This window comes from Hippopotamus amphibius, chromosome 16 (assembly GCF_030028045.1).
Source record: "Hippopotamus amphibius kiboko isolate mHipAmp2 chromosome 16, mHipAmp2.hap2, whole genome shotgun sequence".
Classification (NCBI taxonomy): Eukaryota; Metazoa; Chordata; class Mammalia; order Artiodactyla; family Hippopotamidae; genus Hippopotamus; species Hippopotamus amphibius.
Genome location: NC_080201.1, coordinates 23,515,237 through 23,539,845, shown reverse-complemented (window position 1 = coordinate 23,539,845; position 24,609 = coordinate 23,515,237).

The window sequence follows — 24,609 nt, the reverse complement described above, 5'->3', positions numbered from 1 at the left end:
TGCAGATTTGATATTTTCTACCTTTTCATGCCTAATAGATAGTAGGTACTCACAAATATTCATAAATATTTATGAATAGAATGTGTCCTGTGGTTGATATTAGGTTCATGGTTTTGGCAAACTTTTTAAGACCATCTAGTTTAATGTTTGGTGAAAAAAGGTCCTCCAAAGCCTTGAATGAATTAATGAATAAACGAATTAAAATTTTCTGTGGTTTCTTGAAATCATGATGTTCTCCCTTTTTTTAAAATCTACAACCCATTCTGCTCCCCCCTTTCCACTCTTCATTTTCCAAATTATGTCTCTCCCCATATAGCTGAAAGCATTGCTCAGATTGCTCCCTATGCTCATATTTTCTGAATTAATCTCTTCTTTTTTTTTAAAGGTTCTTAGACTTCTACATGTTAGTTTAAACATGACTGGGTATCTTTAGTGTTAGCAAAATTTATGAGTGTGATACTTCAGCAGAATGTGAGAATGGCTGGTGTAAAACTACCCAGAGCTGTACCATTTTACTAATTTGAAATAAAATATTAATGATTTGGTAAAATATCACTACAAGTACTAAAATATGTTTCAACTGAATATTGTTCAGAATCTTCAGATTAAGGGGAAATAATGGTATAGGAAAAAACATAAGGAGAAGGAACAAAAATTGCCCGTGCACAAATATTGTCAAATTACATTCTGAACAATTAATTAAAATAATGTATGTGTCCAAAAGGTCATAATGTTAATATTTTTGAATCAGAAGACCTAATACATGAGATCTTTGCTTCAAAGAATAAAAGAATAGTCTTTCCATGTTAAAAGAAAAAAAAAAATATATATGGGGGCCAAGATTTAGCCAAAACTATATATGAAAGAATAAAATATTTAAAAATTATATATGTGCATGGATGTTTGTGTGTATACGCAGTGAAGTGGGGTGTATGTGAGTGTGTGGGTGTGCATATATGTGTGCGTATGAAAGACAAAAGGAGAGAGTGTGTGTGTGAGTATGTGAAGGACAGGAGAGAGAGTGCGAGCTAGGGAGAAGGAAGGAGAGCTTGAGATTGTGTGCATCTTTTTTTTTGGTCTTTTAGATAAATTGGCGCAATGGTTATAAAATCATGATGTTTATACATTTATTTTCACTTGTCTGTGTTGTCAATGCTGATACTTTATATAACTATAATTCTATAATTTAACAGAATTAACTATAACGATGTAGACATTGTTTTAAATTCAAATGAAAATATTTCTTGAACTCCCTACCTCATTCCACTTAGCCAGACCTACCCTGTTCCCAAGCAGCACCTACACTAACACACTTTGACATATTTACCTCAAGAAGCTGGTGTTTAATTGAGTCTTTCTATTTTTAATAGTTTAATAGCCACTGGATAGTGTGTAGAGCAGTGTTTTGCAACACTGAGCACACTCTGGAATAACTTGGGAAGGTTAAAAGAAGCAATGCCTGGGTCCCACATCAGACTGAAAACATTAAGATCTCTGTGGGTGGGATCTGAACATCAACAACTTTTGGTACTGGTGGTTTAATGGAAAGTCAAGTTTGAGAATCACTGCTTGATAAGCAGTTTATGATGTATCCTTTGGAAGTCCACATAGTTGGGATGTTTGACTGGTGTGAATATTTTCTACTTGAAAACAGCCAAAGGCATTTCAGTATTGATGGCAAAATAAAGTCTAAAAATGAGGTAGTGAATTTAATTTTGATATCACACAAATATGCTCTGGAGATAGCATCCAAAGAGGAAAGCAATAAACATTTTTCTCTCTAAAATTTTACTATGAAAATTATACAGAAATAAAGAATGGTAAATTAAACTCCCATAACCCATGAACTAAATTCAATAGTTGTTAATATATTATATGTGCTTTTCTTTATCTATCTATCTATCTATCTATCTATCTATCTATCTATCTATCTAAATAGCTGTCTAGGTATCCAGGTTACTGCACAACACAATTATATAGGAAAGACACTCTCTATATATAAAGTGTCCTTTATACACATAAAAGACAATAGGATTACATAGGAAAGTAGCCTTATACATGTTTATTCTTTGAAGGAGGCAATATTCATTTGGATGACTATTTTGTAACCTATACATGTATATACATTTATGTTCATTCATCTATAGCTACACTTTATTGGGTATTTCTCTATATAATAAAACATAATATGTATTATATGTTTATGAGATATATATGAAATAATGTATTGATATCAACACAGCATATATGGAATTATCATTTAGAGAGATCTGAATTGAAGAATTATGTTTAGAGTCTCAACTTTGAGTCTCATGAATGTCAAAGGAGGTGGTATTACTTTGCAGGTGAGGAGACAGAGGAGTCACACAATCTTTGTCGTCTAAGCTCTTCTTTTGGACATCCGCTACAGTCAACCCTCCGTATCCATGTGTTCCGCATTTGCAAATTCAGCCAAACTTGGATCAAAAATGTGTTTTAGGGTTTCCCTGGTGGTGCAGTGGTTAAGAATCCACCTGCCAATGCAGGGCACAGGGTTTGATTGCTGGGCCGGGAAGATCCCAAATGCCATGAAGCAACTGGGCCTATAGCCACAGCTACTGAGCCTGCACTCTAGAGCCGGCGAGCCACAACTGCTGAGCCCATGTGCCACAACTACTGAAGCCAGCACGCCTAGAGCCCGTGCTCTGCAACAAGAGAAGCCACTGCTCTGCAACAAGAGAAGCCACTGCAATGAGAAACCCTCACACCACAACAAAGAGTAGCCCCTGCTCACCACAACTACAGAAAGCCCGTGGGCAGCAATGAAGACCCACTGAAGCCAAAAATTTAAAAAAACATAAATAAATAAATGTTTTTTAAAATGTCCAGAAAATTCCAAAAGGCAAAACTTGAATTGGCTAACACTCCGGCAGCTATGTGCATAGCATTTACATCGTATTAGGTATTATAAGTAATCTAGAAGTCATTTAAAGTATACAGGAGGATATGCATATGTTATAGGCAAATACTACAAGATTTTATACCAGGGACTTGAGCATCCCAGGGTCGTGGTGTCTGCTGAGGTTCCTGTAACGAATCCCCGGGCTGTGTATCAGTGGTTCTGAAACTTTAGCCTGTGTCAGCATCGGGAGAACGCGTGAGGGCACAGGTTGGGGCTTCCCACCCCCATAATTTTCTGAGTCAGTAGGTCTGGGGTGGAAACTGAGACTTGGTATTTCTAATGGGTCCCCGTTGCGGCTAACACTGCTGCTCCGCGTCCACACGTTGAGGTCCGTTTCACCTGAGCTGCAAGACTCAGCTCAGAAGTTTTTGTTCCCCTAAGGCCTTCTGTGTCTCTCAGTATCTCTGTACTTCTACTCTTCCCCACTGTTTGGTTTGCTGGAAATGTCTTTTCCACACCATCATCGCTTTCTAAAAAAACAGATAACTATAGTTGTGATATTGTGATTTGTAAGGAGAAATATATATTTTGTCTTTGTCTCTGTTCCTGGCACATAGCTCCCAAAGCCCTTGGAATTTCCTAAGTTATGAAAGTGAGACAGGTGTCATTTTTATGGTAATGAGATGATTTTAAGGATGGGAGCCGGTCACCAGTGGTGCTAACCATGTGATTAGAGGACTGGAACTTTCAGTCCTATCTCCCAGTCTCTGGGGAGGGGAGAGGGGTTGGAGTTTGAGTTCAATCATCAGTGGCCAATGATTTAATCAATCATGCCTGTGTAATGAAACCTTCATAAAAACCTAAAAGGACAGGGTTCAGAGAACTTCTGCATTAATGAACACGTGCAGACGGGGGGGAGAGTGGTACACCTGGACAGGGCATGGAAGCTCTGCACCCTTTCCTCATACCTTGCCTTATGCTTCTCTTCCATCTGGCTGTTCCTGGGTTATATTCTTTTCTAATAAACCAGTAATCTAGTAAGTAAAATGTTTCTTTGAGATCTCTGAGCCACTCTAGCAAATGAATTGAACCCGAGGAGGAAGTTGTGGGTATTTATAGCCAGTGGGTCAGCCATACAGGTAAAAGCCTGGGCTTGTGCTTGACATCTGAAATGGGGAGGGTCCGTCTCGTAGGACTGAACCCGTGGGATCCGACACTAGCTCTGGGAAGAGCGGGTCAGACTGAGTTGAGTTCTAAGACACCCTGGTGGCATCAAGAACTACTTGGTGGTGTGTGGGGAAACCCCCACCCACACAGACATTGGACTTGGGTCCAGGAGCCCAAAAATAACATTGCGATAGAATATTTCAGTTATGAACATATGAATCCTTTTCCCAACATACTAGAAATTGTATTTCTAGCTCCTTGGGGGAAGGAAAACGTAGTTGATTACCCTATGCAGAGAGCCTAGTCCCATAATTTTCACCTATGAAGCACTCATAAAAAGTTTGTGGGTTAAACAATGGCTTCCTAGAATTACCATGTTTTACACACAGATGATTGCTAAAAGAGGGTCACTGAAAATATACCTTGTCAGGTTTTACTGCGTTTCAACGGCATGTAAAGAACATTCAGTGGATATTTTACGGTGGACAGACAAATGAAAGGCTGCGAGGACTCATCTTCAAATGTACCTGTCCTTTCAAAATATCTTTGAAACAGGGTACAATCTCCCAACACACCTAAGACGTATATCCTCAGAAAGCTGTTTGTGGGAGAAATAAAAATTATAAATAAACTAGCTTGAAAAGTAAAATAAAATGTGTAGAAAATACTAACAACATGAAGCACATAAGCTGTTAATGTCTGCTGAGGGTCAAAGTCCATTTACATTAGAGGTGGTGAAGTCCAGCAACTACGCTAGACCCCAGGTATGAACTTGTCTGTAAATTGGGGATAATCATACCAGCAACCTTGAGAGTCTGTTATGAGGGTGAAGAGAGAGAACACATCTAAAGTACTTCAAGAATTCTCTGAGATTTTGGAGATGGAGCTGTAATACACAAAGCATGTAACATTTATCATATACTTAATAGGGGTCAGATTTTGTTCTATGAAAGACCCCTCTTGAAAATGTCTGCCAAGTTGGAAGAGTAAAAACAATTGCCTCCTGTGTTCCCTATATTTTTCCTACTCTCCACTTTAATTTTATGAACCAATTGGTACAGACAGATGGGCCCATTTATCATCCTTGCAAATCGACACCATTAAGCGTGTAACTGTTTCTTGGGTCTAGTGTGAGAGATGAAAGAATCAGATTTGATATATATTTTTAAAAGATGGCTTATGGCAGTTTAAAAATGGTTATTACATCCCCGCACTTTCAAAAGATAGAAGATTAAAAATGCAAGCATCTGTGTACTAAGGAAGGGCAGGTAAAGCATTCCAAAATAGCAGCAATCATATCTTAATGTCTCTTTCTCATCTCTAGGTACCATGCTGTTATTTATTTTGGGTAATGTGCCATCCTTCTTTTGAAGAAAAGCAAGAATAGATGAATAATTGATATACATATAAGTAGCCAACCTCCTTAGCCTTCCTGCTAAATAGGAAAAATTTTTTGGTTATCAGTACTTAGCATTTTATCAGAAAATATACAAAAACTTGCTATATAACCAAGAAACTATTGCTATATCACTCCCAGATGTGATTTCATGACAAGCTCCCAGACATAAAATAAACACTATTGTTTTCACTGTATCTTTCTTGTACTTAAGCTCAATAACCTCTAAGAAGTCACTTAGCCTCTTAGAACCTCAATTTTCTTCATCTGCAAAATGGGGATTATGATCTTGTCTTTCCTCCAAGAGCAATTTCAAGGATCAAAGCACTTTTTGATGACAGAGTTATTACATTTATGATAGTAATGTTCTAGACATCAGAAATATTACAGTGCTAGAAATCTGCTATCCTCAATTTTTCTTAAATCTCTATGGGTCTGGGTGACCATATTCTGAATATTTGGCACCAAGACTGCTATTTCCTTCTAAAAAGAGCTGTAGGGATACCCACTTCCATCCCAATCAAGTTAATATAAAGTTAATATTAGTAATGGATATAATACACAGCATATTGTCCAGCTGTCATAAATAACATTTTATGGTTAAGTGCAAGGATACGACTGAAAGAGCTGAGACCTTACATGTCAGAGTGAAAAGAAGGTCATATTGGGTTTCTGGAATGTCAGCTTACTGAAAGATTTTGGATAAGACTCAGAATTTCTCTGAACCAGAGACTCCTGATATAATCCTTTAACCAAGGGCTATGCCAGTGACTATGACATATAAAAAGCAGAGACGTCATGTTTGAGAAAAATAAAGCTGGCTAAATTCTATCACCTGTTCTTTTCTATTTCATTAGTCCAATGTGGCATACGCAGCCCTGTCAGCAATGTAAGGTTGCCAAGCGTACCTGCACACAGACGTGGGAATTTCCCCAGGCGACTTGCTTTCATCTAGATCCTATGCTCTCTGATATCTCAGTGTCTTGTTCCCAACCATTTCCTGATGGCCATGTGCACCACAGCCACCAAGAAGGGATGCGTCACTCAGACTCCCAGAACTCCATCTCAGTAAGGTGGGACTGCTTGCCCCCAAATCAAGCCATTTAAGGAGGATAACACGCTTAGTTGCCTGCCCAACTCTATTTTACTCTCCTTAGTACCAAGATACCGGTGATGGCAACAATTCGGCATGAAAGCCCCATGTTTAAATTCTTCTCCTACTACTTATCGTGTGAACAATTCTTTTCAACTATTAAATGAAAACATAACATGAGACTGTCTGAATGTTTAAGTAAGAGAAAAAAACACACAAAGTTCTCTGTACAGATAATAATAATAACAGTAATAATAATAATTAGTTCATTTTATAAAATATTTGTTACTACTTTAATAGAATGTCATTGGGCAGTTGGCACCAGAATATCATGTTTATTGAGACTTTCCTTTTTAACGCAAGTTAATGCAGAGGTTTCTAGGAAGAAACTAATATTTATAAGAATTGTATGCCAAAAAACACTCATAATATATCACATTATTTTTTATGGCAATTTTAGGTTGTAACTCTTACTATTCCCATTTCCAAGATGAGGAAACAGACATGAAGAAGGTATTCAAGATGTTAAGGCAAGAAACAGTACTAGGAGGGACTTCCCTGGTGGCACAGTGGTTAAAGACTCCACGCTCCCAATGCAGGGGGCCCGGGTTCGATCCCTGGTCAGGGAACTAGATCCCACAAGCATGCCACAGCTAAAAGTTTGCATGCCATAACTAAGGAGTCGGCCTACCGCAACTAAGAGCTGGCACAACCAAATAAATATTAAAAAAAAAAAAAGGGTCGTTCTAGAAACAGTACTAGGATAACATTAACAATAGCAGCAGCAGCATCAATAATGGCAACCATAATAACAGTATCAACAACTAACATTTGGTGTCCTTACTAAGCCCCAGATCTCTCGCTGAAATCTTTACATGCATTGTCTAATTGTTTAGCTGTTTCCCAACAGGAACAAAAACGCCATTTAGAGCAGTGGTTCTCAACCCTGGCTGCACATTAGAATCACCATGGGAACTTGAAAAGTATACTGATACTCTGCACCTATCCCCAGAGATCACGACTTAATTGGTCTACAGTGGGGCCCAGATATTGGTATTTATTTTAACGTTTCCCTGGGGATTCTGAGTCACAGCCAGCATAAGAGGACTACTGCCTTAGAGCAGTTAAGTAACCTGTTCAAAGTTATTCAATGTACAGAACTGGAATCCTTCTCTGAACCTGCCACTTGAACACTCTTAAACCCTGTAATTCTAACTCCATATCCTCTTCTCTGTGTCAGCTGCTGTCCCTTCTTTCCCAAGCACATATTGTCTTGGCTTTACTACAGACTTTGGCTTCACACTGAATTCTTTTAACACCTGTTTCCACTCCTGCCCCTCTCCATTGAGCAGAGGGAGAAGGAAATAATTCTGAGTTTCAGCAGAGTTATTAGCACCTCCTTGTCAGATCGTAGCTCACACTTTCTTGCCTGTAATATGTCTCTGCTCCTCAACCACAGGGTGCTAGTCTAATAGGGAAGCTGGCTGAGAATAAGAGGAGTGACACAACATAAGCAGGGCAAGTGTTCATGGCAAGAGCTATTATTAAGCTGAGTTCTTCTCGAACCTCTGCACTTCCTAGCCCATAGTATCAGACAGAGCAGACTTACAGCTGGAGGTTTTCTGTCTACAAGGGGGCCCATGAAACCACCTACATCAGAATTACCTGAAGATGAACGTTGTTGAAAATGTAGATTTCTAGGATGAACTCAAGTCTTTAAAATCAGAAACCCCGATGGACTTCTGTGCGGTTAAATTTTTGAGGCAATTCTAGTAAACATAAAAATTTGAGACTTTTCTTTAAGCAGGGCCTACATCTAACCTAGCAGAGCAAATTAAAATTGTGAGATGACATAGATCAGAGCTTCTCAACAATGATACTTGCTGTTTTGCACTGGACACATTTTTGCCATGAGGGTTGATGCGTACTACGTGCAATGTAGGGTAGTTTGCAATATCCTGGGCCTCTGCCCATTAGATGTTAATAGCATCCTCCTAGTCATGACAATAAAAAATATCTCTGGACATTGCCAAATGTCCCCTGGAAGGGAAGGCAAAATTGTTCCCGGTTGAGAACCACTGACATGGATGAAAAGATGGATCTATGGTCTCCCTGAACATTCAGGACAGTTTTACACGATAATGATTCTAGTTTCTAAAACCAATTTTTTACTTTCTTATCCATCCCACACGCAGATTATTACCTTCATTGTTAATTATCATACAATTGAGTGCATGTCTATTATAGGCCAGGAGTGCTACTAGGTAGTCATATCTATTACCTTATTTAATCTCCTCTGCTCTGCAGTGTAGTATGAGGGTGAGTCAAAAATTATCGGTATTCTGGCTATAGAATTTATTTTAATCAACTATTTAATTTATAGAATTTATTTTAATCAACTTTTAGAAAAGACAAACATATCATTTTTGACACAATCTCCTTGCTTTTCAATACACTTTGTCCATCTGTCAACAAGCTTTCTTATTCCCTCATTAAAAAATGTTTTAGACTGCAAGTCATGAATACACCACCATCTTCACTTCTTTAGAAGTGAATCTTCATCCTCGTAGGGCCGCATTCAGGGGATCAAACAGGTGAAAGCCCGATGAAGCAAGATCAAGACTATAGGGAGGATGCTTTAACACCTCAAAAGGAAATTTTTGCAGAGTGTGGACAGTGTGGACAGAAGTGTGCAGACGTGTATTGTCACACAAGATCACAATGCCCTTGGATAGCAGTCCTCTGAGTTTAATCCAAAGTTTAGGCTTCAGCTCTTCAATAAGCACCTCTTTCCATTCATACACACTTCTTCACGACAAAGCACTTTCTCCACACTGTGCACAAAGTCTTCAATAAATAACGGCACCAGGTACACCCTCAGACGACAAAAAACGAATCACTGTATGCTGCTCTTCTTTCCTGAAAATCACACGTGGGGCATCCATTTTTGCTTGCACCACAGTTACAAATGAACTGATGTAACACGCTCAGACCTGCACAGCAGTGACTGGGGGGACAGTAGCCTTGAACGGAAAGTGCTGATAAGACAGTGCGGCCAACAGAAGTTTTAATATAACCAGAGTGCGGATAATTTTTGACTCACCCTTGTACATTGGTCTACAGTACAGGCTGTAGCTCCAGTCAGCCAAGGTTCCAATCCTACCTCCATCAATTTAAAACTACATCATCTTGAGAATGTCATTAAGTCTCAATTTGAAGAAGAAGAACAACAATGACAACAAAAAGGTTTAAGGTAAAAAAATAGCAAGATTGGACTTCCCTGGTGGCACAGTGGTTAAGAATCTGCCTGCCAACGCAGAGGATATGGGTTTGATTCCTGGTCTGGAAAGATCCTACATGCCGTGGAGCGGCTAAGCCTGTGCACCACAACTGCTGAGCCTGCACTCTAGAGCCCATGAGCCACAACTTCTGAGCCCCTGAGCCTACAGCCTGTGCTCCGCAACAAGAGAAGCCACTGCAATGTGAAGCCCGCACACCATAGCGAAGAGTAGCCCCTGCTCACCGCAACTAGAGAAAGCCTGCACACAGCAACAAAGACCTACAGCAGCCAATAAAAATAAATAAAAAAATAAATTAAAAAAAAACAAAAACCCCACCAAATTCAGAATTGTCTGAGTCAAGCGCCCTATCACTTTTCACAACAAGACTGCCTAAGTTGCCAGAGAGCATGGGCATGCCCTTCTGGAGATCCATTGTATTGTAAACTCTGTTGCTTTCAAATCTTCAACCCCTTCCCTTTGACATTAATGGCCCTCTAGCCTGGTCCAGGCTTGTATTGCCTGCTTGGATATTTAAAACCACTCAGAAATACAGTGCTTAACAAATTATCAACAAATACATTAAAATCTAATGGAAACTGCCATTTACTGAAATGAAACAATTTAATCCATTTGTGGCAAGAAGGTACTATGGGAAAATTCCCGAAAAAGTGCTGAAAAGATGTGTTCTACTATCTATTTTTTAAAAAATTACTTTCACTTATTTATTTATTTATTTGGCTGCAGCAGGTCTTCGTTGCAGCATACGGGATCTTCCAACTTCGTTGTAGCAGGTGGGATCTAGTTCCCTGACCAGGGACCAAACCCAGGCCCCCTGCATTGGGAGTGTGGAGTCTTAGCCACTTGTCCACCAGGGAAGTCCCATGGATTCTACTCTTGACTTGGGCATGAGCCCCAGATATTTGGTGACAACTTGCTTAAGTTCTCTGTCTCTTTTGACATCTTCTATCCCATACTGTCTCAGTGCAATCTGAGTCTCTTGAATGTATCCTGCATATAGTGTGCGCTCAATTAATACCTTTAGAAAGAATGAATAAATGACGATTACAAACATAATATTTTCTACAGATCTTGAAAAGATGACTTTTCCCCCCCCTCATTCCAGCATGTTTATGCTCAACTACTTTGGCATCTAAACAAGTCACTGATAAAAAGACCCTTTCAATATCTTTGGACCAAAGTATTCAAATTCTAGTTAGAAAAGAATTTTCTCTCATTAAAAACAGTGAATTGCAATGCACTTTATTTTTTCAGGGTTCATTTGGGTTCACTGAAGAAGAAGAAAGAAAGTACTTATTACAGGAGATAAATAAATTCGGTGACTTTAAGGTTTGGAATTTATTGTTTTACCTCCTGGGGAGATACAGCAAGCAAGGACACACATTATTCTGCCTGAATAATTTGTTTGCCCAATGAAATCCCCAGTCAACAATTAATATTGCAGGTTCTTTGAGAGTTAAATGTATTTATAGATAATTTGTAAGTGCTGAGTTTCTAAGTGGTTTTAAATATCCAAGTAAGAAATATGAGCTTGGGATAATCTGCATGTTCAGTTGCTAAATAATTTTTGATAGTAAATATTTCTACATTCTGATCCTATATTTTTATTTTATCATTTAGATTTCTAAATTGTTCAAGATCATAGAGGAATTTCAACCTGTTAGTGTCAGTAAGTCTCTAAGGAATTATAACAATAGTTATCAATTATAGGGAGAAATAATCTCCTGATTAAACAGCACTTGATGAAAAGGATCATTAACTTCTTTAGTATTAACGGGTCTCCCCATCACTATTACTTTAAGTGCCCATGCATGCTTACTGATTAATTGATGAGAAGAAGAGCTGGTATGTACATCAACTGGTATTCTTGAAGAGAAGAGCATTATAGAATTAGAGTCACGATTGGTATCTTAAAGCAACTCTGATTTAGGGAACAGATGGGAATACTGGAGTAGATCTGATTAATATTTTTAAATGTTAAGAAAGTTCTGATTCTAAAAAAAAATTAACAAATTCAAAGCATTAACTTATTCAATTCCCTGTTGAAAACAAGTAGCACTACAGTTAAACTGGACTTATACAATGGGAATAGGGATACAGTATTTTTATTAAGACAAGTTCTAGTTGATGACATAGAAGATAAAATATTCCCTTTTGGAAGGTATAAGACATATAGAGAAGTCTTCTACTAATAAGTCATCTGGTAATAACTCCTGATAAGACAATAAAAATTTGTCAGAAGGACTGTATTAGCAGCAGAATGAGCATGGGTTATGGAGACCCAACTTCCCGAGTCTGCTGCCTCTGCCATTTCCTACTGGTATGTCGTTTCCTTCGGGCAAGGTTTTTAAGTATTTAGTCATTGATTTTTAAATGTATATACAGCAACATTCACTCTTTTTGGTGTTCATATCTGAGTTTGGAGAAATGCCTCGTGTGGCTTACCAACCACCAGAATCCAATTAAAATATATGAAAGTTCCATTATCCTAAAATACCGTGCTGCCTCCTTTGTAGTCAATGCCTCTCCCTTACCCTGGCAACCAAAGATCTGCTTTCCATTGATCTCTGTAGTTTTCCCTTTTCCAAAATGTCACTTAAATTAAATCACACATACCCTCTTGAGTTTGGCTTCTTTCACTTCTTAAAATGCATAGCTAAGAAAAATGAAAACTCACGTTCACACAAAAACCTGTAGCTGAATTTGTACAGCAGTTATTCTTAATTGCCAAAAAACTAGAATTAGCCAAATGTCAACTGGTGGACAAACTGACTCTAGGACATCCAGTGGAATTATACTCAGTGAACAAATTATCAGTACATGCAGCATGTAGATTTATCTCAAATGTTTGCCAAGCTTTTCATCTTTGTGATCCTCAGACTTCTTATCTGAGAAATGAAGATAATGCCAATTTTGCAAGTTTACTTTGAGAGTAGGAACATTTAATGTAAAATATCTTGTATTAAATTCAGTTCATGGAAGTGGTTCAACCTTTTCCCGCTGTTATTATCATTTGACTATGGGGTACGTCAGTTAATGAGTATACTAGACAACAGTGGTGAAAAAAATGAATTTAACTCTAATCAAATTTATCCCAATGGCATAATTACCAGAGTCCTGGTTATGGAAAGAAGGAATGGTTAAAGCTTCAGACTATGAATACTGTCTCCCTGGCTCACTTATATGGAGGAAGACAATCTCCTTAGCCTAAGAAAGAGTTTTCTTTTACCAGCTGTGGTTTCCATGCTTCAAAAATTATATCAGAAATAATAATAGTGGAAAAAATCAAAACAAATACTATAAACAATATGCCACACTCATATATCACTTACTCTGTGCCAAGTACCACTTTTCAAAAAAAAGCAACTTGCATATCTCCATACTTTGGTAGTTATTATTATTGTTGTAGCTGTAGTCGTTAATAGTTTTAGTAATATTATATGCAAGACGACCATGCTATACTGCTTACATGCATTACCTCATTTAATACTTGCAACAATATACTAGGCAGACTATTGTATCCCCAGCTTACAGATGAGGAAACGGAAATTAAAGAAATGAAGCAATTAAAGGAACTGAATATAGAACTCAAATAGTCAACAACAGAACACAAGGTATACATACAATGTCTCTTGAATTAACTGGCAATGTTTATTAAACACCCAGATTTTTAGCACTTTCATATAAAAGATTTTGGAAATTAAGAGCATCTCACTTACAGCATATTATTTTACCTTCTAATGTCTATTTTTGTTCCTTAATTTGAACAGTCCTTGCTATATAGACACTACAATTTTGACTTACCAGAGCTAGATTATAAATTATGTGAGGACATAGAACAGATTTCATTGATTTCCAACTTCTTCAAAAACAAATTCAATTAAATAAGTAACCTTAGTCTATCTCTTTATAAGATAAAGCACACCTTCACATGAATTTGCCAAGGTTTTTTAAGTTATAATTGCTATTGCTATATAACTGTATTTGCTTTTACTTCTTAGGATATGAGTAGAAGAAAGGAGGCATTGGAAAGAAGGTAAGGTACAATTTACTGTGTATTTGCAATTTACTGGTTTAAAATTTACTCTGCAATGCTTTTACCTGCCTGCCGTGATATAGCCTTTCCTTAAACACGATGAAAGGTGACTTCCAACCAGCTACCCCTCACGGCACATTTTTTTCAAGTTCAATTGCAGGAAGACTCAAGTAGCTGCTATTTACAGAGTTTTTCCCAGTCTGTAGGGAGACAACCCAGCATGCTATTTTGTGGTTTACCTAGTGAGCTGTACTCCCTCTGAGCCTTAGTGGCTGCCAACCAGCAAAGAACAAAGGTGCAAGGGATTCTGGGAAGCAAGTGGATATTATTTTAAAACCAAACAAGTGTAATTCAACAAACAAGCTTTTTACAGTCATATTTCTTTTTCTCAGCCATACAATGCCTTCCATATACATTCCATTATTGGGAGAGAGGACATATTCTTCATGCATACATAAAACCAAAGCAAAAGAACAAGATACTCAATGACATGGGTTGAAATGAGACTGAAATCTTTCTTGAAAGCCCAGAACTATGAATTTGGCCAAGCAGGAAATGAACTGCATAATATTGAGAGACAATGTGTTAGAAAAAATGCATTATATTCAAAGCAGGAAGGAAGGGTTGGAAAATATGTCCAGTCTTTACACAGCAAAGATTGATTCCAGAGAAAGTCATTTACAACGTCCACTACAATTTAATATATGCTTACTTTGTGATACAGCGATTCCACTCCTTGGACTACACCCTGTGAAAATGTGACGATATATGTATTTAGAAATATGCTCTAGAATGCTTATAACAGCACTTAATTAACTAAAAGTTGGGAATTATCAAAATGTTCATCATTTGTATAGTTGATAAACAGATATATGTCTGACTGAATACAACACAATAGTGAGTAAAAACATTGTACAACTACACAACAAAATGGAAATATAGTGCGAAAAGAAAGGGGCCAGACACTACATAGTTCCAACTATAGGAAGTACCAGAGCTGGCAAAATAACGTATGCTGTTAGAAGTCAGAAAATGCTTACTCTGGGGGGTGGGGAGAGTGATGGAAAAAAGCATGAGGAAGGCTTATGGAGGAGTGGTTCCTTGATCTGGGTGTTGAACACATATGTGTGTTAAGTTTATGAAGATTCGTCAATCTGTACGTGTCTGACAGATATACTTTTCTATATGAATATTACACTTCAACATAACTGTCAGGCTAAGGTTACTGGTGAAGAAGAGAAAATATCATATACTTATGTCTTAGCAGAAAAAAAAAAATAGAATCTCGACCAGCAGAAGCTCAGCAAGAGCAGGGATTGGTTTGCTCTAGACATAATGTTTGTCAGATGGGTGTCTAATGCTTAGGGATCATGGTAAATCTTTCCATTTAAATTACTTTATTTAAAATGTCTCAGTCATACAGTAGGAGAATCACAGGCTGTCATACTAAGTTAGAGCTGGAGCTCAATTCCTACACTACAATTCTCTAGCCAAGTGAGCTTGGGTGAGACTTTGAAAGCCATTCAATGCTCAAACAAACAGTATGAGGCTGCTATTGGCATCATGTACATAAGTGGATGAAAATTAACTGCTACATGTAAAGTATCTGGTGAAAACACGACAATCTCTTCCTCTCCTCATATACGTACAAAAATAGGAGAGAGAAAAAGATATGTTAAAGGACTTCTTCCTTGGTAATCTAGTGGTAAAGAACCTGTGTCTGCCTTTCAATGAAGGGGACATGAGTTCGATCCCTGGTCGGGGAACAAGATCCCACATGCCACGGGGCAACTAAGCCCATGTGCCACAACTACCTAGCTTGCACGCCCCAGCTAGAGAGCCTGTGTACCTCAAACGACAGAGCCCACGCGTTCTGGAACATGTGTGCCACAACTACACAGCCTGTGCACCCTGTAGCCTGTGCGCCACAACTAGAAAAGAGAAAACCCACAAGCCAGAACTAGACAGAAGCCCGTACACTGCCATGAAAGATCCCACATGCCACAGCTAAGACCCAATGCAGCCAAAAATAAATTTAAAATAGATATGTTAGTATTCACAATAATAATATTTTAAAGATCTATCAAAGCTTTCTACTTAAGTTAGAACTAACTTGTTTCATTGTCCTGGAATTTAACAAAGCACAAGAGCTTTAGAAATATATTGACGCATTCAGACAACAGAGAAAAGCAAGTGCAATAATAGCGTACAGGCTGGGATGCTCAGGGCATAGCAGACGTGGAAGCGAATGAGCACCAGGCAAGTATATGATGCAGCCATCCTTTCACCAGAGGTTTAAGTTTTATGAGAAGCTTTTGGGAGATTTTTGAACGCTTCTCCAGAATAATATATCAAGACTCATTAATTGCTCTCAGGTAATTAAGTGACTAATTAGGGGAGAACATGTCCCACTGATTTCAGGTATAGAATGAATATCAAGTATTAAGTAACAAATATTCAGAAATATTCACCTCCTTTTGCTACACAAATGAGATACAAAGTATCACTTATAATTTACAACAATAATTTATGTGCACACTGTGTGGTAAGTCCCATGAGGACAGGACTCTCAACTCTTGACTTCCCATCATAAGCACAAGCTCCTGGCTGGCACAAGGTCTTAAATATTTGCAAGTAAACAAAAACAAATACGTAACTTTATGCATGGGTCAAATATTGTAAACAAAGTTTTAAAATTATAAAATAATGTCAAACAAAAAGTGACTTCTTGCCATGTGCATAATTATCATCAACTGTGACCTATGCCTCCTCTCCAGCTTCTCTGTTGGCCATACCTTTGGGAAAGCACAGGTCAGTTTTAGTTCATAAATGTACTTTATGCATATTATGTAAATCTTAAGATAATATTTGATAATTGATCATTAATTACCTTTATGCCTCTGTTTCATAACAGGAAAGGTCATTTGTTTCCTTTTACTTGCTTGATTTTTCATAGATTTTAAAGGATTCACTTAGAGTCCTTTTTGCTACATTCTCTCTCCTTTCTGATTACAATTGTGTGTGTATGCACACGCACACGTGTGCTTATGTGTGTGTATGCCCTTGTTGCACATTCCATAGACATGTGTATAAAGGAATTAGATTGTTTTCTTTAACCAATTAGTATCATATTTAAAAAGCTCAGAGATTCTGAATAATTTGCACATGCTATATAAAAACTCACATATTAACTACATGAAATAGACTTCGTCACATGATAATACCATTGGTCTGGTAAGCAATGGATCTGAAGTCTCTGCCTAATACAGTGCATTAATCCACTCCTCCCCTGACATATTAAAAAAAAATCACTGCCCTTTGACATTCACACATGATTCACTATTGCACCATGTAATGCAAACTCACATGGGAAAGATAATTCTTCTTGGAGTAATTTATAGCACCTGGTGAATCAGTGTTACTGCTCTGATATATATTTTGTCCACCCTTCAGTTTTTCTTAATTGAAGAATAGTTGCTGTACAATATTTTGGGGTTTTTTTTTTGTTTGTTTGTTTGTTTTTAAGCCCTTTACTGGAATATAATTGCTTTACACTGTTGTGCCCATTTTTGCTGCACAACAAAGTGAATCAGCTGCACCAACACAAATATCCCCATATCCCCTCCCTCCTGCGACTCCTTCCTGCCCTTCCTACCCCAGCCCTCTAAGTCATCACCCATCATCGAGTTGATCTCCCTGTGTTATGCAGCAACTGCCCACTAGCTACCTATTTTACACTTGCTAGCGTATATATGTCAATTCTACTCTCTCACTTCATCTGATCTTCCCCATCGCTCCCCCTACACCCGTGTCCTCAAGTCCTTTCTCTATATCTGCATCTTTATTCTGGCCCTGTCACTGTGTTCATCAGTACCATTTTTTTAGATTCCATAAATATGAATTAGCATACGGTTATTTGTTTTTCTCTTTCTGGCTTACTTCATTCTGTATGACACACTCTAGGTCCATCCACCTCACTACAAACAACTCAATTTCATTCCTTTTTATGGCTAATATTCCATTGTATATATGTGCCACATCTTCTTTATCCATTCATTTGTTGATGGGCATTTAGGTCGCTTCCATGTCCTGGCTATTGTAAATAGTGCTGCAATGAATATTGTGGAACACATTTCTTTCGGGATTATTAGTTTCTCAGGGTATATGCAGAGGAGTGGGATTGCTGGGTCATGTGGTAGTTACATTTTCAGTTTTTTAAGGAACCTCCATACTGTTTTCCATAGCGGCTGTACCAACTTACATTCCCACCAACAGTGAAGGAGAGTTCCCTTTTCTCCACACCCTCTCCAGCATTTATTGTTTGTAGATTTTTTGATGATGGCCATCTGAGCGGTGTAAGGTGAAACTTCATTGTGGCTTTGACTTGCATTTCTCTAATGATTAGTGATGTTGAGCATATTTTCATGTATTTGTTAGCCATCTGCATGTCTTCTTTGGAGAAATGTCTATTTAGGCCTTCCACCCATTTGTGGACTCGTTTATTTGCTTTTTTGGTATTAAGCTGCATGAGCTACTTGTATATTTTGGAGATTAATCCTTTGTCAGGTGCTTTGTTGGCAAATATTTCCTCCCATTCTGAGGGTTGTCTTCTTGTCTTGTTTATGGTTTCTTTCACTATGCAAAAGCTTTTAACTTTCATTAGGTCCCATTTGCTTATTTTTGATTTTACTTCCATTATTCTGGGAGGTGGGTCAAAAAGGATCTTGCTTTGATGTATGTCATAGAATGTTCTGCTTATGTTTTCCTCTAGGAGTTTTATAGTGTCTGGTCTTACATGTAGGTCTTTAATCCATTTTGAGTTTATCTTTGTGTATGTTGTTGGGAAGTGTTCTAATTTCATTCTTTTACATGTAGCTGTCCAATTTTCCCAGCACCACTTATAGAAGAGGCTTTTTTCCATTGTATATTCTTGCCTCCTTTGTCAAAGATAGGGTGCCCATACGTGTGTGGGTTTATCTCTGGGCTCTCTATTCAGTTCCATTGATCTATATTCCTGTTTTTGTGCCAGTACCATACTGTCTTGATCACTGTGGCCTTGTAGTATAGTTTGAAGTCAGGGAGCCTGATTCCTCCAGCTCTGTCTTGCCTTCCCAAGATTGCTTTGGCTATTGGGGGTCTTCTGTGTTTCCATACAAATTGTAAATTTTCTTGCTCTAGTTCTGTGAAAAATGCATTTGGTAATTTGATAGGGATTGCGACGAATCTGTAAATTGCTTTGAGTAGTATAGCCATTTTCACAATGTTGATTATTCCAATCCAAGAACATGGTATGTCCCTCCATCTGTTTGTATCATCTTTGATTCTTTCAGCAGTGTCTTACAGTTTTCTGCATACAGGTCTTTTGCCTCCTGAGGCAGGTTTATTCCTAGGTATTTTATTCTTTTTGTTGCAATGGTAAATGGGAGAGTTTCCTTAATTTCTCTTTCTGCTTTTCTTGTTAGTGTACAGGAATGCAAGAGATTTCTGTGCATTAATTTTGTATCCTGCTACTTTACTAAACTCATCAATTAGTGCTAGCAGTTTTCTGGTAGAATCTTTAGGGTTTTCTATGTATAATATCATGTCATCTGCAAAGAGTGACAATTTTACTTCTTTTCCAATTTGGATTCCTTTTCTTTCTTTTTCTTCTCTGATTGCTGTGGCTAAAACTTCCAAAACTATGTTGAATAATAGTGGTGAGAGTGGACACCCTTGTCTTGTTCCTGTTCTTAGAGGGAATTCTTTCAGTTTTTCACCATTTAGAACGATGTTGGCTGCTGGTTTTGTCATATATAGCTTTTATTATGTTCTGATAATTTCCTTCTATGTCCATTTTCTGGAGAGCTTTTATCATAAATGGATGTTGAACTTTGTCAAAAGCTTTTTCTGCATCTATTGAGATGATCATATGGTTTTATGCTTCAGTTTTTTAATATGATGTATCACATTGATTGATTTGAGTATACTGAAGAATCCTTGCATTCCAGGGATACACCCCACTTGATCATGGTGTAAGACCTTTTTAATGTGCTGTTGGGTTCTGTTTGCTAGTATTTTGTCGAGAATTTTTGTATCTATGTTCATCAGTGATATTGGCCTGTAATTTTCTTTTTTTGTGACATCTTTGCCTGGTTTTGGTATCAGGGTGATGGTGACCTCATAGAATGAGTTTGGGAGTGTTCCTCCTTCTGCTATATTTTGGAAGAGTTTGAGAAGGATCGGTGTTAGCTCTTCTCTAAATGTTTGATAGAATTTGCATGTGAAGCCATCTGGCCCTGGGCTTTTGTTTGTGGGAAGATTTTTAATCACAGTCTCAATTTCCATACTTGTGGTTGGTCTGTTCATATGTTCTATTTGTTCCTGGTTCAGTCTTGGAAGATTGTACTCTTTTAAGAATTTATCCATTTCTTCCATGTTATCCAATTTATTGGCATATAGTTGCTGGTAGTAGTCTCTCATGATCTTTTGTATTTCTGCGGTGTCTGTTGTTACTTCTTTTCCATTTCTAATTCTGTTGATTTGTGTCTTCTCCCTTTTTTTCCTGATGAGTCTGGCTAATGCTGTATCAATTTTGTTTATCTTCTCAAAGAACCAGCTTTTAGTGTTATCGATCTTTGCTATTATTTCTCTCATTTCTTTTTCATTTATGTCTGATCTGATCTTTATGATTTCTTTCCTGCTGCTCATTTTAGGGTGTTTTTTTGTTCTTTATCTAACTGTTTTAGATGTAAGCTTAGGTTTTTTATGCAAGATCTTTTTTATTTCTTGAGGTGGGACTGTACTGCTATAAACTTCCCTCTTAGAACTGCTTTTGCTGTATCCTATAGATTTTGGGTCATTGTGTTTTCATTGTTATTTGTTTCTAGGTATTTTTTGATTTCCTCTTTGATTTCTTTAGTGATTTCTTGGTTGTTTAATAATGTATTGTGTAGCCTCCATGTGTTTGTATTTTTTACAGTTTTTTTTCCTGTAATTGATATCTAGTCTCATGGCATTGTCATTGGAGAAGATGCTTGATACAATTTCAATTTTCTTGTAGTTACTGAGGCTTGATTTGTGACCCAAGATGTGATCTATCCTGGAGAATGTTCCATGTGCACTTGAGAAGAAAGTGTATTCTGTCGTTTTTGGATGGAATGTCCTATAAATATCAATTAAGTCAAGAGGGTCTAATGTGTCATTTAAAGCTTGTGTGTCCTTATTTTTCTGTTTGGATGATCTGTCCATTGGTGTAAGTGGGGTTTTAAAGTCTCCTACTATTATTGTGTTACTGTCAATTTCCCCTTTTATGGCTGTTAGCATTTGCCTTATGTATTGAGGTGCTCCTATGTTGGGGGCATAGATATTTACAATTGTTATATGTTCTTCTTGAATGGATCCCTTGATCATTATGTAGTGTCCTTCCTTGTCTCTTTTAATAGTCTTTACTTTCAAGTCTAATTTGTCTGATATGAGTATTGTTACTCTGGCTTTCTTTTGACTTCCATTTGCATGGAATATCTCCCCCCCACCCCCTTACTTTCAGTCTGTATGTGTCCCTTGGTCTGAAGTGGGTTTCTTGTAGACAGCATATATAAGCATCTTGTTTTTGTATCCATTCAGCCAGTCTGTGTCTATTGGTTGGAGCATTTAATCCATTTACATTTAAGGTGATTATTGACATGTATGTTCCTATTACCATTTTCTTAATTGTTTTGGGTTTGTTTTTTGTAGGTCTTTTCCTTCTTTTGTGTTTCCTGCCTAGAGACGTTCCTTTAGCAAGTGTTGTAAAGCTGGTTTTGTGGTGCTGAATTCTCTTAACTTTTGCTTTTCTGTGTCAACTTAAAAAAATGCACAATGTGTGAGTTGCAACTTGAGTTTATTTTTGGCAAAATTAGGATTGCAACCCGGGAGACAGCATCCCAGATAGCTCTGAGAAACTGTTCCAAAGAGGCAGGGGGAAGATTAGTATATATATACATTCTTGGTAAAGGAGGAGTACATGTAATCAAACACATTTTTTTGTAGGGGGTTTCTGCTAGTCACGAGAAGCAGATGTCACCTTGTAGGGATTTAGTGCTTTTCTAGATGTGAGGAGATGCAAGGGTTGGGCTCATAAAATCATCTCCTGAAAACATCTAACTATCTTAAGACCTGTTCTGCCCATCCTCCAAAGCACAGAGTGCCTCAATCCTGGTCCCCACTGTAAATTCCCTTCAGGGTATGTGGAAGGTCAGTAGCTACAGCAGCTCAAAGTGATTTAATTCTTGTCCAGGCAGATGACAAGTTCCAGTTTATAGCTGACATCTGTAAAGCTTTTGATTTCTCTGTTGAATCTGAATGAGATTCTTGCTGGGCAGAGTATTCTTGGCTGTAAGTTTTTCTCTTTAAGACTTTAAGTATATCCTGCCACTCCCTTCTGGCTTGCAGAGTTTCTGCAGAAAGATCAGCTGTTATCCTTATGGGTTTTCCCTTATATGTCATTTGTTGCTTATCTCTTGCTGCTTTTAATTTCTTTTCTTTGTGTTTAATGTTCATTAGTTTGATTAATATATGCCTCGATGTGTTTCTCGTTGGGTTTATCCTGTGCTTATCTTTGGGGACTCCCTGTGCTTCTTGGACTTGATTAACTATTTCCTTTCCCATGCTGGGGAAGTTTTCCACTATAACCTCTTCAAATATTTTCTCTGACTCTTTCTTTTTTTCTTCTTCTTCTGGGACACCTATGATTTGAATGTTGGTGCACTTAATGTTGTCACCAGGGTTTCTGAGACTGTCTTGCATTCTTTGTATTCTTTTTTCTTTTTCCTGGTCTGTGGCAGTTATTTCCACCATTCTATCTTCCAATTCACTCATTATTCTGCCTCAGGTATTCTGCTGTTTATACCATCTAGAGTATTTTAAATTTCAGTTATTGTGTTGTTCATTACTGTTTGTTTGCTCTTTAGTTCTTCTAGGTCCTTGTTATATGTTTCTTGTATTTGCCCTATTTTGTTTTCAAGATTTTGGATCATCTTTACTATCATTACTCTGAATTCTTTTTCAGGCAATTTTCCTATTTCCTCTTCATTTATTTGGTCCTGTGGGTTTTTATCTTGCTCTTTTGCCTGGAAGTTGTTTCTTTGTTTTCTCATTTTGTCTAATTTATAGGATTTGCTGTCTCCTTTCCCTATGCTGTCTAGTAGTAATTCCTCTTGTTTCTGTTCTCTGCCCTCTGTGGTGGGGTTGGTCCAGTGTCTTGAGTAGGCTTCCTGATGGGGGGGGGGGTCTGGTGCTTATTTTCAGGTGTGTGGTGCTAAGTCTTTTCCCTATGATGAGCAGGGCTGTGTCAAGTGGTGTGTTTTAGGGTATCTGTGAGCTTAATATGGTTTTAGGTAGTCTGTGTGCTGATGGGTGGCTTTGTGTTCCTGTCTTGTTTGTAGTTTGGTGTGAGGTATCCAGCACTGGCAGTTGCAGGCAGAGGCAAAGCTGGGTCTTAGACTCTGATAGAGGCCTCTGTGAGAATTCTCTGCAGTTAATCTTCCCTGTGGCTGAGGACTCTCTAGTGGTCTAGTGTCCTGGACTCGGTGCTCCCTCCCCAGAGCCTCTGACCTGACTACTGGACAAGGAATCCAAACTCCAGAGGTTGCTCATCCTGGCAATAAAGGAGATTAAAAAAGACTAACCAAGCCCCAGACTAATGGTAAAAGGTTAAGTCAAACAAACAAATAATGAATCAAGTAAACACATACACACACAAGAAACACAAAAACAGAACCCGACAGAAGATAAAGCACTAGAACAACCTGACTGAAGAACCCCAGAAAGCAATCCGACAATTAAATAGAAAACTAACAAAAATTCAAAACAAAACACAAGAAACAGGGAAACTGTGAAAACGAGGACCAAACATAACAGGGACCGAAAGGAAACAGAGCAAATATAACGAGGAGCGAGAGAATAACCAGATACACTGAAGATCCCCAACGCAAAATAAGACAATTAAAATTAGAAGTAAGATAAAGACAAAAACGTAATAAAAAAAACCCAAAGCAGTGTGTCATCTGAAGAATAAAGTAAGGAAATATAACAGACCAATAATGTTGATTAAATGTATAATAAGAAGGGATAGAACACAGAGCAACAGAAGCACGTAGTATGACTGGAAATATAAAAAGAAAAAGAAAAAAATAGAAATGTATTAAAGATAAAGAAGAAAAGAAGATGGGCAGGTAAACTCAGCAGTACAAAAAAGCTACCTAGGAATAGAAATATATAAAAAGGCAAAAAATAAAAATAAAAAATAGGATAAAAAATATGTTATAAAACATGAAGATCTCTTAGGACTAAGATCATTAAAAAAAAAGAACTAGAACTGACCACAGAATAGATCATATCAATAGAAAAAATAATTAATAATTCTGTTTCCTTGGGGTCTCAGCTGTAAGTGTCCTAGTACACGCCTTGAGCCTCAGGACACCTTCGCCTCCCCAGGAGTCCCTCTTCTGCCTCTGGGTTGGGCTCTGGACCTGCTCTGGGCCCTGTGGGGTCCACTTAGGCTCTGATCTGGCCCAATTCGTGTGTGTGCTTGCTTCCATATTCCACAGCTGCCAGAGCTAGACCTTTTTCTTTTGTGGGAACATTCACTGTCTACTCAGATATTCCAAAGACATAGGGTCTTTGATACAGCCACTGTGTAATGCACTATGGAGTTTCCTTAAAAAACTAGAAATAGAACTATCATACGACCCAGCAATCCCACTACTGGGCATACACCCT